Here is a 12,435-nt window from a genome sequence, read left to right on the forward strand (position 1 = left end):
GGAATCTATTGAAGGTAAGTCTTTGTTTTTAAAATTTTTAATATGCCTACTACCAACAGCCAATTGTCACATATGAAAATAGCATAATTTACATGCTATTTGTCAAACAAACTGTTATACAACTTTGACTGCTTTAACTTATCCCGGTATGATCCACAACCCTCTTGTGACACAGCAAAAGATGAAACCGTTATCCCTGCATTAAAATCATCATAAATGTCCCTTTCTAGCCTGTGCCCTGAACCCTGCGGCCTCGGTGATGTTGATGCCTAAGAAGAACCAGATTGCCATCTACGAACTTCTTTTTAAGGAAGGAATGATGGTTGCTAAGAAAGATGTCCATATGTCCAAATACCCTGAGCGGGCAGACAAGAATAGGCCCAACCTTCATATAATGAAGGCCATGCAGTCTTGAAGTCTTGAGACTATACGTGAAGGAGCCATTTGCCTGGAGACATATCTATTGGTACATGATGAACAAGGACATGAGTATCTCTGAGATGACCGCTACCTACCCCTGGAGATGGTGCCTGCCACCATGCACAGAAGCTGTCCTGAAACTGGCAGGCCTCAGCCCAATGGTCCAGAGTGACCTGCAAGATTAACAAAAGGGGAGGCAAACACCTATAGAAAGCTGTGCCTTCTGGTGCTAAGGCTGGGGCTGGCTCACCAATTGAATTCCAGTTTAGAGTCAGCTTTGGTTGTGGCCATGGTCAGCCACCTCAGTGAAGTACACAAGAGACGACATTTCTTTTCTTCCTTCCACTATGGAGCCTGCTGCTCTGGTCCAGCAGTTTACTGAAAAAAAAGCTTCTCTGGATTCTATATCAGATTTCTTGAGTGCAGGCTGCTGCTCCACACAACATGTGCTAGCTGGACAACTTGATAGCTATCTACACTCCCCACGTGGGTGGCTCCAGAATCATACTTCTGATATGTGGCCATCTTTTTTAAGTATCTCTAATGACAAAGAGCTAGTGACCTTCCAGTGCAATCCCACTCCGTTTTTAGACAGCTGGAACTGTCAGAAAGCATGCTCTCCTTCCCTGTAGTTCTATCTACTACTGGGTTATTTTACTCTCTGGTATCACAAAGAAAACAAGGCACCACTATCCTATCTCCCATCATCTCCCTGTCCTCGATAGTTATAGGTCAGCTTGACAGGTTAAGGTCATCTGAGAGGAGGGAACCTCAATTGAAAAATGCCTCCAGAAGGTCAGACTATAGGCAGGCAAGCCTTTAAGGCATTTTCTTAATTGGTAGTTGAAAGGGAAGGACCCAGCCCATTGTGGGTGAGAATATCCCTAGGCTGGTTCTATAAGAAAGCAGGGAGAGCAAGACAGGGAGAGCAAGTCAGTAAGTACCACCCCTCCATGGTCTCTGTATCAGCTCTTCCCTTCAGGTTCCCACCCAGGTTGACTTCCTGCCTTGTCTTCCCTCCGTGGATTGTGATTCAGGATATGTAAGCCAAATAAGACTTTCCTCTCCAAGTTGCCATTAGATCCCAGCAATAGTGGCCCTAACTAAGACAACCTCTATCCTCTTTAAACCCTTAAGTCGATGCCCATTTGCTTGGGTTTCTAGAGAGTTTGTCCCATTCTCATCCCCTTCTCCTGGCTGCTCCTGCTTAGATGTGTTGTCCCATAAATGCCATCTGGTCAAGTCAGAGAGCTGTAGGTGTGTGACCTCTCCTGATTGCTGCAGTGACTTTGTTAATTCCAAAGAGAATGCTCATCACCAGATTAGGTTTGCCTGTGTTCTGTGTGGGTGTTTTATGCAGAAATATCTTTCATAATCAAGTTGAAGGATTTTTCTAACTCTCTTCAAGACACACCTTCTGCTGTCAACATGGATGTAATACACTGGTACACAGTCCTAATGACACGATATCTGTTTATTGTCTCCATCTTAGTGTTCCCGTAGAAAACAGGGTATGCGAACAAACACCGAAAATAAGGTTACACATCAGTTGATATCAGTGAAGGTCCAACTCTGCTATATGACCTTCAGGAGACCCCTTTCTATGCTCTCAAATCCCCCTAATAAGATGAGAATGTTAGTGACTAACCTCGAGAGCTCAGGAAGTTTTAGTGATAACATATGAATGAGCTGGGCGTGGTGGCTCATACTTAGTAGTTCCCTACTAAGAGACTGGGGAGAGCTTAGGAGGATCACAAAAGCTTGAGACCAGCCTCGGGTACCCAGTGACCTCAGCACTAGCCTGATCTATAACTGAGACCCATCCTCAAAATAAAAAAAGAATTAAATGAGTTGCAAATGAGCCCTTAAAAGAAGTGTGTGTGTGTGTGTGTGTGTGTGTGTTTACAATGCAACCTGTAGGTACTTAATGAATATTAATGGGATAATTGAACATATAAACATACAGATAAATGACATAGAGCATACTGAATAATGACAAGAAAGTGGGATCAGAAAAAATGGTAAGACATAACATCAATTCAAAAGCTCTTGGCATCTGAAGCCAGTATCTGTCGCCAGTGGCAACACCAGATGAATCACAATGCCTTTGATCCAGTGCAGTGTTTAAAAAATGCAAGGCTTACTTTCTGGAAAGGAATCATCTTACCCATGGTTTCCACGGCTCTGTGCAGTTAATGAGGCATCTAGTAGCACCTGTTCAAAATTTGCTCAGGAAGAAACAAAATGAGTAAGAGGCAGAGCCGAGAAAAGAGGCTCACATTCATCAACGCACATTTCTAGTCTTCCAGGGACAGCAAAATATTTAACTGCCAAGCAGCAAATCCCATTTGACTGTTTAAGTAAGAAGTAATGATTAATATCAGACTAAAAGTAGGTGCCATTCCACATTTTGTTATATAAAATATGCTAATAGCATATATATATGTATATATATGAATTGCAATTACTTTTTACCAAGTTTTTCGTTCTCACCTGAAATAAGCATCACAGAATGTTTGTACCTAGACATTTAGTCATTCATTCACTTTTTCAAAAGAAAACAATGAATTGCTTATGCTAGGCATAATCCGAGCTACAGCAGGACTAAGACAAATAACCCTGTAGGCTGGGTGTGGGAGACTAGGGTTAGTCTATAACAAGTATATGTTAGATCACAGACTGACAACTCAGGGTGTTGTGGGCTGACAGGTGATCAGTCATGACCATGTAACAGCTCTGAGAAAGCCAGCAAATTTCAATAGAAAGGGATTTAGTGAATTAAATGCTAATGAAATCTAAGAGCAGAAGCAGCAGCCTCTGTTAGGACTCTGAAGAAGTGAGTCCTCAAACAATACTTAAGAACAGCAACCGCAATGGCAGCTGCCTTCTATGGCATCTTCAGGAGGCCTGGGAATCAAGATGTTTGCCAGTGCACCCAGTGGTCCCTGGGAACACATTTTGTTTACAACGCTCCATGGGTTGTAACATTACTTTCTCCTTTAGGAGTGGAAAGTGGGAATAAAGGCTAACAGATTATCCTTGGTCTCACTATTTATTTCGGGTCTGAATTTGTCTTGTGAGAACACAGCGCTTAGAAGAGCCCAAAGTCACATCCAGAAACCTAGCTACAAAGGAGCCTCTTTCCAACATCTACAGTAGAGGAACATGGGAAGAGCTGTAAGAGTTATGGTTGTAAGGAGCCATTATACTCACTTGATCAACAGAAGACAATAAGATGGAGAGGATTTGATAGAGAAGGGGGATAAGCTAAAGACGGGGAATAGGGAGCTCTGATGATCTTGAACAGAACCCAATACCCCATTTTAAAAGTTCAATTATTTTGGGCCATCATTAGTCTTGACATTGTAAAACTAACATTAAAGTCACATGAGTGTGGCGTTCTGATGGAATAAATATGAACTAAGAGTTAAGAGCAGTGTTCGCCCTAGCTCTCCCACTAATAATGTCCCCAGGGAGGTCACTTAACATCCCTAGCTCTCCCACTGATAATGTCCCCAGGGAGGTCACTTAACATCCCTGGCTTCAGTTTTCCCATTGGTAGACTAGGGAGGGTTTCCATAATTCTCTGCTAACAGGAATTAACAAGAAATAGAATCACCAAAATTCATCATCTTGCTAAGTACTTGTAACACGCAACAACTAAACAGTCTACTTAATGGGCTGAAGGAAGACCTTCATGGTATTTGTGTAGAGACTTTCTTTGTAACCAGTAAATTCCTTCCCCAATAATACAGTTCTACAGTTTTGTTAGGATAATTTGAGAGCAGTGACTAGTCGATAAACACTCGCTGATATCAAATAAAATTACAATAACGATGGAATTCAGTTGTCTTTGGAAACGCATGTCCCTACCCAGCTTTCCTCCCACAACATGTTGCAGAAGTCGCTAATCATGCAGCACATGCTGACCGGCCAGGTAAACAGATGAGAATGCCAGAGCTTTGCCTTGTTTGCCAGGCGCTGTGCTCAGCCAAGGTTGAGTGCTTGGCAAGGGAAACGGTCTTCATTTCTCAATGTTCATGAATATGTAATTCATCTAGTCACAATAGACAGGTTTCATGCCGTTTGGGAAGCCACGTGTTGTTTCTTTTCTATAACGGCCTCCTCTGCCCTACTTAGAGGCTCAGCTGCTGCTGAAGGTCACACTGCCACTGAGATGCAAAACACAGAAGGTAGCAACTGTGTGGCCTGTAAATTATCTGCAGGAGCATAGATATCAGATGACAAAGCAACTTGAAACCCCCTCTTCCCCTACCAAGGAGGAAAGATGAATTCATGTAAGCTATAAGAGACAATATAGAATCGACAACCTGTGAAAGATAATATAGGATTAGTTCGAGCAAACATGAACTATTCCACTGGGTTAGATCTTGCCCTCATAGGCCTGTGTTAGAGTCAACAGTGATCGAAAAGGGGAAAATGCTATAACGTGAAACTACAAATAACCTGGAACTAGGAATGTAATGACAAAAAATAAAATAAAAACCTGGAAGTAGGGATCTTCAACGTGACCATCCATGTCACCACAGCAGACAAGCTGCAGCAGAAAGAGTAACTCTAGGTTTAGAGCTTTTCTTAGAGCCGGTAACAACAACATGCCTCTACTATTGTCTCCTCTTCTTTATTCATATACACAGGCATACACACACACAAAGGCACACACAGGCACGTACAAATGAAAATACACACATGCACACATACATACATGCTCAGGAAGAGAGAGAAATGGCAGGGAGGCTCCTTAACTAATGAAGTCACAAAATAAGAAAATGACCATACCATGATTAAATTATCACCAACAGTACAGAAGAGCGATGCCAAAGTTTCTCTGTGGTTATGATAAATTGTTTCTTACATTTCTTTTTGTCCACCAAGCTTTAGCCAATTCCTCCTCTCTTGTCTCTTTGACTAATGAGAATAACTGACCCCTAATCTCTGTGTACCATTCATAATCTGCCAGCTTATTGTTATCATTCATCCTTCCTGCTTTTTCCCTGAAAGTCGTTGCCACTCTTGAGTTTATAAAGAACCTTTTAAAATTTATGTCATATGACTTTTTTTTTCTTTCTGAATCCTGGCCAATTTGACTTGTTAATAAAAATAAAAAATAAAAAAAGATGTTTAAGCCTCAAGAACGCTCATGTCTGTGGGGTAATGAGCACCAACGGACAGCGGTGTGACCAGTTCAAGATGAGAATTTTTTTCTCATTTTAATCTTTTTGATGTGTGGTAGCTTTCAAGACTTTGGATAAAAATATGAGAAGATGGTCTTTGGCTTGAAATATGAACCCAGCAAGGTTGTCAGGGAAGTCTGACACTTTTCACACGGACTGGATAACTCCTTTCTAAGGTTACTGAAAGAACTAAGGGTGGAACAGAAACTAGAATAAAGAGCCATATTCAGGTTGCCGAAGAGAGAAGGCAGCTGTTAAGATCGCTAGATGTTCTCGAAAAGGAACTGGGTTCAGTTCCCAGCACCCACACAGTGGCTCACAGTCACCTGTAAACTCCAACACCCTCTTCCACCTCTACAGGCAGCAAGTACACATGTGGTATACATACATTTGTGCAGACAAATACATAAAAATAAGATAAAAATAAATGAACTTGTGTGTGTGTGTGTGTGTGTGTGTGTGTGTGTGTGTGTGTAAGAACCAGAAACAGAACTATGGAGCCTGGCCCATGATATAGAACTGAACCAAAGGGGGTCTCAGAAGCATTCTTTCAGGACCGTCGGCTTCAACACCAGTGCCTTGTCTAGAATAACTTTCGAGACTGCAGGTGGTACCCAGAAAGGATTTCTTCTAAGGACGAGACCCATTAGTTTTCAAAGGATGGAAAGGAACACAAGCTTCATCAAAATAGCTGTCCCTCTCCTCCACAACCAGACAGTAAGATTAGCCTAGGTGTGATCCCTATGATGGCTAAGTTAGGGAAGAGCATTGTCTAAACATTCCAATGGGCAATGCATTAAAGAATCACCAAGTGGAGGAACACCCAAGGGGTCTCTTGCCTAAATATCCAAACATGGTCTCATATTAGTTCACAGTCTCTCAATCTCTTGATAGCTGCTGTTTTGAGTTTGTTTTTGTTTTGTTTCTGCTCACTTTTCTTGAGCAAACTCAGTGCTCATGAAGTACCTATAAGATAGGGGTGAAAGATCCTACGGAAGCATGGTGTATTAATCACTACGCTGTTGCTCATTGAATATGTTGTCATTTTCCTTGAGCTGCATACAGGAATTTTAAAAGCTGATTTATTAATTGCTTTAACCATTTGCCAGTTACTTGGGCTTTAAGGAGGTTGTTAGGAGCTTTAAAATCACATTTGTGTTAAATACCAGAGCAAATGAGCCACAGAAAGGAGCAGAAACGCTCTAGTGTTGGGTTGTATTCAAGAGATGATGGCTCCTCCCCCCACCCACTCCAGGCTATTTCACTCTGAGGACATTACACCATTATTAAGACTGTCTTCCCTTCAGGCCTCAAGGATGGATTTAATTTTGTGCAATTCAGACTTGATGGCTAATAGCAATAACGCTGAGTACAAGCATCTGGACTCGCTATGGGAAATTGCTCCCTTCTTTGAGAGCTGGGGACCCACCTGAGTGAAGGGAGTAGAAGAACTTTAGTGCCTCAGTTTCCACCCCAGAAACAAAACACAAAGGTTTGCTGTGAAGTGAGAGGAGACAGTGGCAAGAATGGACACAGAACTTCACAGACCATTCTCTCTCCATCCCAGCTGTAATCTCCTCGCAGTTTTTATATATAGAAAATATCAGGGCAGGAGAAGCAGAATACAAAAGCTTTTGTTTTGTTTAAAAGTAGGTCACAAATGTTCCTAATATAGCTAAAATCCTGCACTTCACCCTAAAGAGGCTAACAGTACCAAGCAACAGAAAAGTTTTCCATAATTATATTGTACATTATAGACCAAGTCCAACCAAAGAAAGTTGCCAAAACCCCAGACCAGAGACTGCAGAAGCCAAAATATATATCTGACTATCTGAAGGTACAGATGGGTAATACAGATGCCTTAATTAGGGTTTCTATTTCTGTGAAGAGATACCATTACCACAGCAACTCTTATAAAGGAAAACACTTAATTGGGGGTAGCTTGCTTACAGTTTCAGAGGTTCAGTCCGTTATCATCATAGTGGGGAGCATGACGGTATGCAGGCAGACATGGCACTGGCTACATCTTGATCAGAAGGCAACAGGAAGTAGACTGTGACAATGGGCAGTATCTTGAGCATAAGCGACCTCAAAGCCCTCCACCACCAGTGACACACTTCCTCCAACAAGGGCACACCTACTTCAATAAGGCCACACCTCCTAATAGTACCACTCTCTTTGGGGTCCATTTTTCTTTCAAACCACCACACGCATATTCGATGGTCTTTCCCCCCCCCAATTTCCTGTCTGTACTGAGTTGCTTTCTAGAGATGCTCTATGATTACACCCTTCATGTCAGAGACAGCAATATGGGGACCAAGAACTTCTCTGTGGCTTTTCTTGTCACTTGCTTTCTCATCTCCCCTGTCAACACATTATTAACACATCTATAGCTGGCAGTAAATGAGTACGGTAAAGGCACATTTTTGTATCTTACTCTGAAAGTAGTTTAAAACCCCTTATTAGTCCTTTCATCCACCCCACCGCCAGCAACTCCTTGTTATAGCCACCCCTGCTACCTAGAATCACACAGTTTTTCTGATTCTTTCCAACTCTTTTCCTTCAAGTCTGTTATAGGTTTTCTCCCAATACTTAAAAATGTAAAAGAGAGTATTTACAAACTTAAGCAGCTTAAGGAAAAGGTATTAACGCAGATGCTAATCCAATATAACAATATTTTTTAGAAGAAAGAGATGTCAAGGCACAGGGAGAACGCCACGCGGCAGCAGAGGCAGAGCTGCCAACCAGGAATGGCGGGATTGCTGGCCACCAGCACTTCAGCCAACAGAAAGAGCCTCAGAGAGGGCACATGGTCCTGCTGGCCCTTTGATTTCCAACGTCTAGCCTCCAGAATGAGAAAACTTATAAATATCTACTGTTTAAAGCTACCCACATTGTGGCACTTGATTAGGGAAGCTCTAGAAAATAAATTGTCTCTCCCTCTGCCTTATTTTCTCAGCAGAGATATTGAGCATCCCTTTTGTCGTCTTGACATTTACCCAGAGACACTCATCTTTGACCCACAAGCTGCTGGTGAATGCAATTTCCTCAATAAGCACAGCTCCCTCCCTAAGAGGAATCCTGGAGCCAGAGGGTAAGGGTTTTTTTTTTTTCTTTAACAAAGTTATCACTATGATGTATTTACATTGGGGAAAAAAAAAGAAATCAAAGTTCCCAAATTAGACTTGAAGGTCTAGACGCTGTAAATGTTGCTCTTTATAAAACAAGTAGACCTTTGCTTCACCTGCACTGGAAACTTCTCACTGTGGAGAGGATAAAGACAACCATGCTTGTCAAAGCCCTAAGTCAGCAGTTCTCAACCGGTGGGTCGCGACCCCTTTGGTGATCAAACCACTCTTTCCCAGGGACTGTTTAGGAGCATTGAAAAACACTACAGTTCACAACAGTAGCAAAAATTACAGCTATGAGGTAGCACTGAAAAGAATTTCATGGTTGAGGGTCACCACGAGGAACTGGATCAGAGGGTCGCAGCGTTAGGAAGGTTGAGAAGCACTTGCCTTACTTAGAGCTGTCATGAAGTGGTCTCAGTCTTCCCACCGCCTTGCCCTGTACCAGCCCCTCTTTACACAATGAGCTTCATTCAGTTCCTCCTTTTCGACACATAGTCCCTCGGTCCTCCTACAGCTGCCACTACACTGCTGTCCTCTCCCTCAGAACTCCTGCCTCAGCCCCTCCCTGAGATAATTCGAATGGGTTTCCATCCCAGCTCAAGCGTGAAGTCCTCGGAGGCCTTTCCTGGCTTCCCAAGGCAAGAGCACAGCTCCCCCGTATAGACCTTTATAGCACCCACTGCTTTTCCTTGAAATATTTATTAGTTTTTAATTTCAACAGAAGCACTTTTAATTGAGCTCCTCTGGGACTTAACTGATGTTTTCAAATCCCTTTGTCAGATGTTTTGACTGACTGTCCAGAGTGAGACAGATGCTTGTGACTCCTGCCCGCCTGGTGTCCTCACCGCTTCTACTCCCACCAGCTGAGCTCCACGCTTACTCAGAGTGGCTTGTTTTTGTTCTCAAACCTGTTTATGACAGTTGTACTTGATGACTATAATTACATAGTTTAATTAAGTATCACATAAACTGTTCAAATATGAGCATAAAAAGAGAGTTGCTTCCATGAAAGCTAAGTTAAATGCTTTGGAAAGACACACAAAGTCTGGGTCGTGGGTGGGGGATTGTTCTTAAATTAGTCGTGAGTGAAAGAAGAAGTGTAAAAGATTGAGAGGAGAATAAAATTTCCCTGAATGAAATGTTCTTCACTGGTGTCTTCACACCTTCCACTTTAAAGTAGATGAAACTGAAAACTGTACGTAGAATGTATAATTTTGAGTGGGCTTTAGACGAGAAAGACGAAGTAACACTTCAGTTACTAGACCAGTTCTCAGACAAGGCATCTTAGCCTGATCAAATTTAGCAAGTGGATGGTTATGGGTTTTAAGTAAAAAATAAAGCATGCATATAGATAGTATATATCATGTCCACTTTTTCTAGTAAGTTACAAACATTACCCTCATCGAAGAAAGGGATATTTACAACAAATATTATTTTGTTTTGTTTTATTTTGAGATAGGGTCTTGCTTTGTGGTTCAGGCTGGCTTCTACCTCTTCATCCTCCTGCCTCAGCCTCCTAAGTGCTGAGATCACTAGGGTGTTCCACCAAGCCCAGTGGTAAATATTTATTAACTTGGCCATCTGGTTCACACTGATCTCCCTATGGATTGTGAGTTCCACTGCAGGAGGCATGCATATTCTTAGTAGCTGGGTTTCAGTGCTCACTGCTGGCACAAGAAGCATTATTCTGAATCAAGACAATTTCCCTTTAGTTTAGGCTGCACATACATAGCAGATGGTATGACTAATTATTTTATTATATTTCTCTGGAGGAAGGCCAAATTCTCAAAATTTGGAAAAACTGTATCTCAAAATTCTTCTAGGCAGTAAGTTGTTGGCATGTTTGTGAATAGCATGTTAGAGTGTGTTTAGAGAGCAGTTCTTCCTGGTAACTAGCTGCCCTGTCTATCTGAACAGGCCTCCTGAATGGTGCATATACACCAGGAAGCCAGGGAGAAGCCTTGTGCCCTCCTCTTCATGCTGTGAGGACTCTATGCTCTTTCATGATTCAGCTTTAGTAATTATAATAGAAGACAGGCTTAATCCATAAAAAATGAAAAACCTTTCCTATCTCAAAACCATTTCCTGCCTCCTGAGGTAAAACAAAACCTTCCCTGAGGGATAATGGAAATGTGCTCAGATATTCTTAAAAGATCCTGCATAGCACAAAAGAGTCTTTTGAGATAAAGCCATAGTTCTTTTTTATTCACATTTAAACCCATGGATGAGATAGTAGAAAAATACAGTGGGAAGCACAGTTTTCCAATTCCTGTTTCATTTGTGATCTTCCTGAAGCTTCCATTTCCTCGTCTGTAAAATGGGATGACGAAAATGTCTAACCTGTCTTGAGGAACTGTAAGCCATCAGTTAACCAAGACTGGCACGGAGCTACACTGCCGCTGTCACTGAAGGGTCTCCGACACCCTCATCTTTTAGGAGCGCGGGCCCCTGACCTTTTCTTTTGCGGCTAGCTGGCAGTACATCAGTTCACTTCCTTCAGCACAGGCCCAGCAATCTCCTCTCATTACACTCTGAAGGAGGTTGGAGGCTACTGATTCTGGAGTCGACGACAATGGTCTGGTTCTCACAGATCTTCTGGGAAGATCCACAGGACACTCCAACCCCATTTCACCTCACTATCTTTTAAAGATGGATAAAGAGAGAGGCTGGAGTCAGGGCCCCTGTGAAAACTGTAATTTCACTGCCGGTATGAGTTTAAATTTTAACAATTTTGGTATCCATCTGTGAAATGTCATTTCTGTTGGTTCCATCCTATAGCTCAAACAATAGAAAAAAAATCACACGGCCATTCCTGTAAAAGTCTACAGTTTCTCTATAATGTATGGGCACTCAGGCTGCACTAATTTATGCTACAATTACTTTTATTTTTTAGCATTTTTATTTGACTTTTATACTACATAATTAATGGTGTTTACACAGAAAGGTTGTTTAACTAATGTAAATGGCATAAGTGGATTACTTGAGCAAGCCTTTAAACAAATAAGCATTTTTCCCCTTTGAAATTTTTTTCACTCTCCTCTAAATGTCTGGAAAAAGAAGCAGGGGTTTTTTAAATGCCATAGAGGATACAGAAATCAGGGTTCTGTGGCCCATTCTTTCCTGGTGGGACAGGCTTATAATTCTGTCTCCTCTTACAATGGTTGGTGGGTAGGTAGTCAACAGTGACCCAATGACCCAACCCATCCCAGATTCAGAAGCACATCTTTTCTTTGGGAGGCTGCCACTGTTTTTCTCCATGACCTTAAACATAACCCAATATCTGGCTCTCTCAGATCATTTCCTGCAGTTGGCAGTACCTAGAGAGAGTGACTGATGAGATAAACAAATATGTTCATCATAAGAGCAGAAAGACACAGGGAACTCCTCCCAGGTTCTGAATATTTCTACCATCGTATCACCCAACGGTGGCAATTACTGAGATAGCCCCTCCTAGTCAAAGTCCAGGTTACATGTTCTTTGAGTGGCAGCACAAATCCAGGTTACAGTAAACTAGGGCAGGCATGACGATCACTCCCTGCCGAGACATTGTTTTTTTAAAGCATTCTGAAGGAAATGCTTTCATACCAACAGCCATGTCTTTACTTCTGCTTTCTCAGAGGCAAAGCCAAGAGGAAAGAATGAAGCCACCACCCCCTACAACCACAAGTCTAGCTAGCCCTCATGAGGCC

The 12,435-nt window shown here is 42.1% G+C and overlaps 1 pseudogene; it reads left to right on the forward strand.

Moving 5' to 3' along the window:
- Positions 1–259: 259 nt before the first annotated feature.
- On the forward strand, positions 260–729 carry LOC121443647 (annotated as a pseudogene).
- Positions 730–12,435: the final 11,706 nt, after the last annotated feature.

This window comes from Microtus oregoni, unplaced genomic scaffold (genome assembly GCF_018167655.1).
Source record: "Microtus oregoni isolate MIOR12 unplaced genomic scaffold, Mior012 000110F_ref0000174, whole genome shotgun sequence".
NCBI lineage: Eukaryota > Metazoa > Chordata > Mammalia > Rodentia > Cricetidae > Microtus > Microtus oregoni.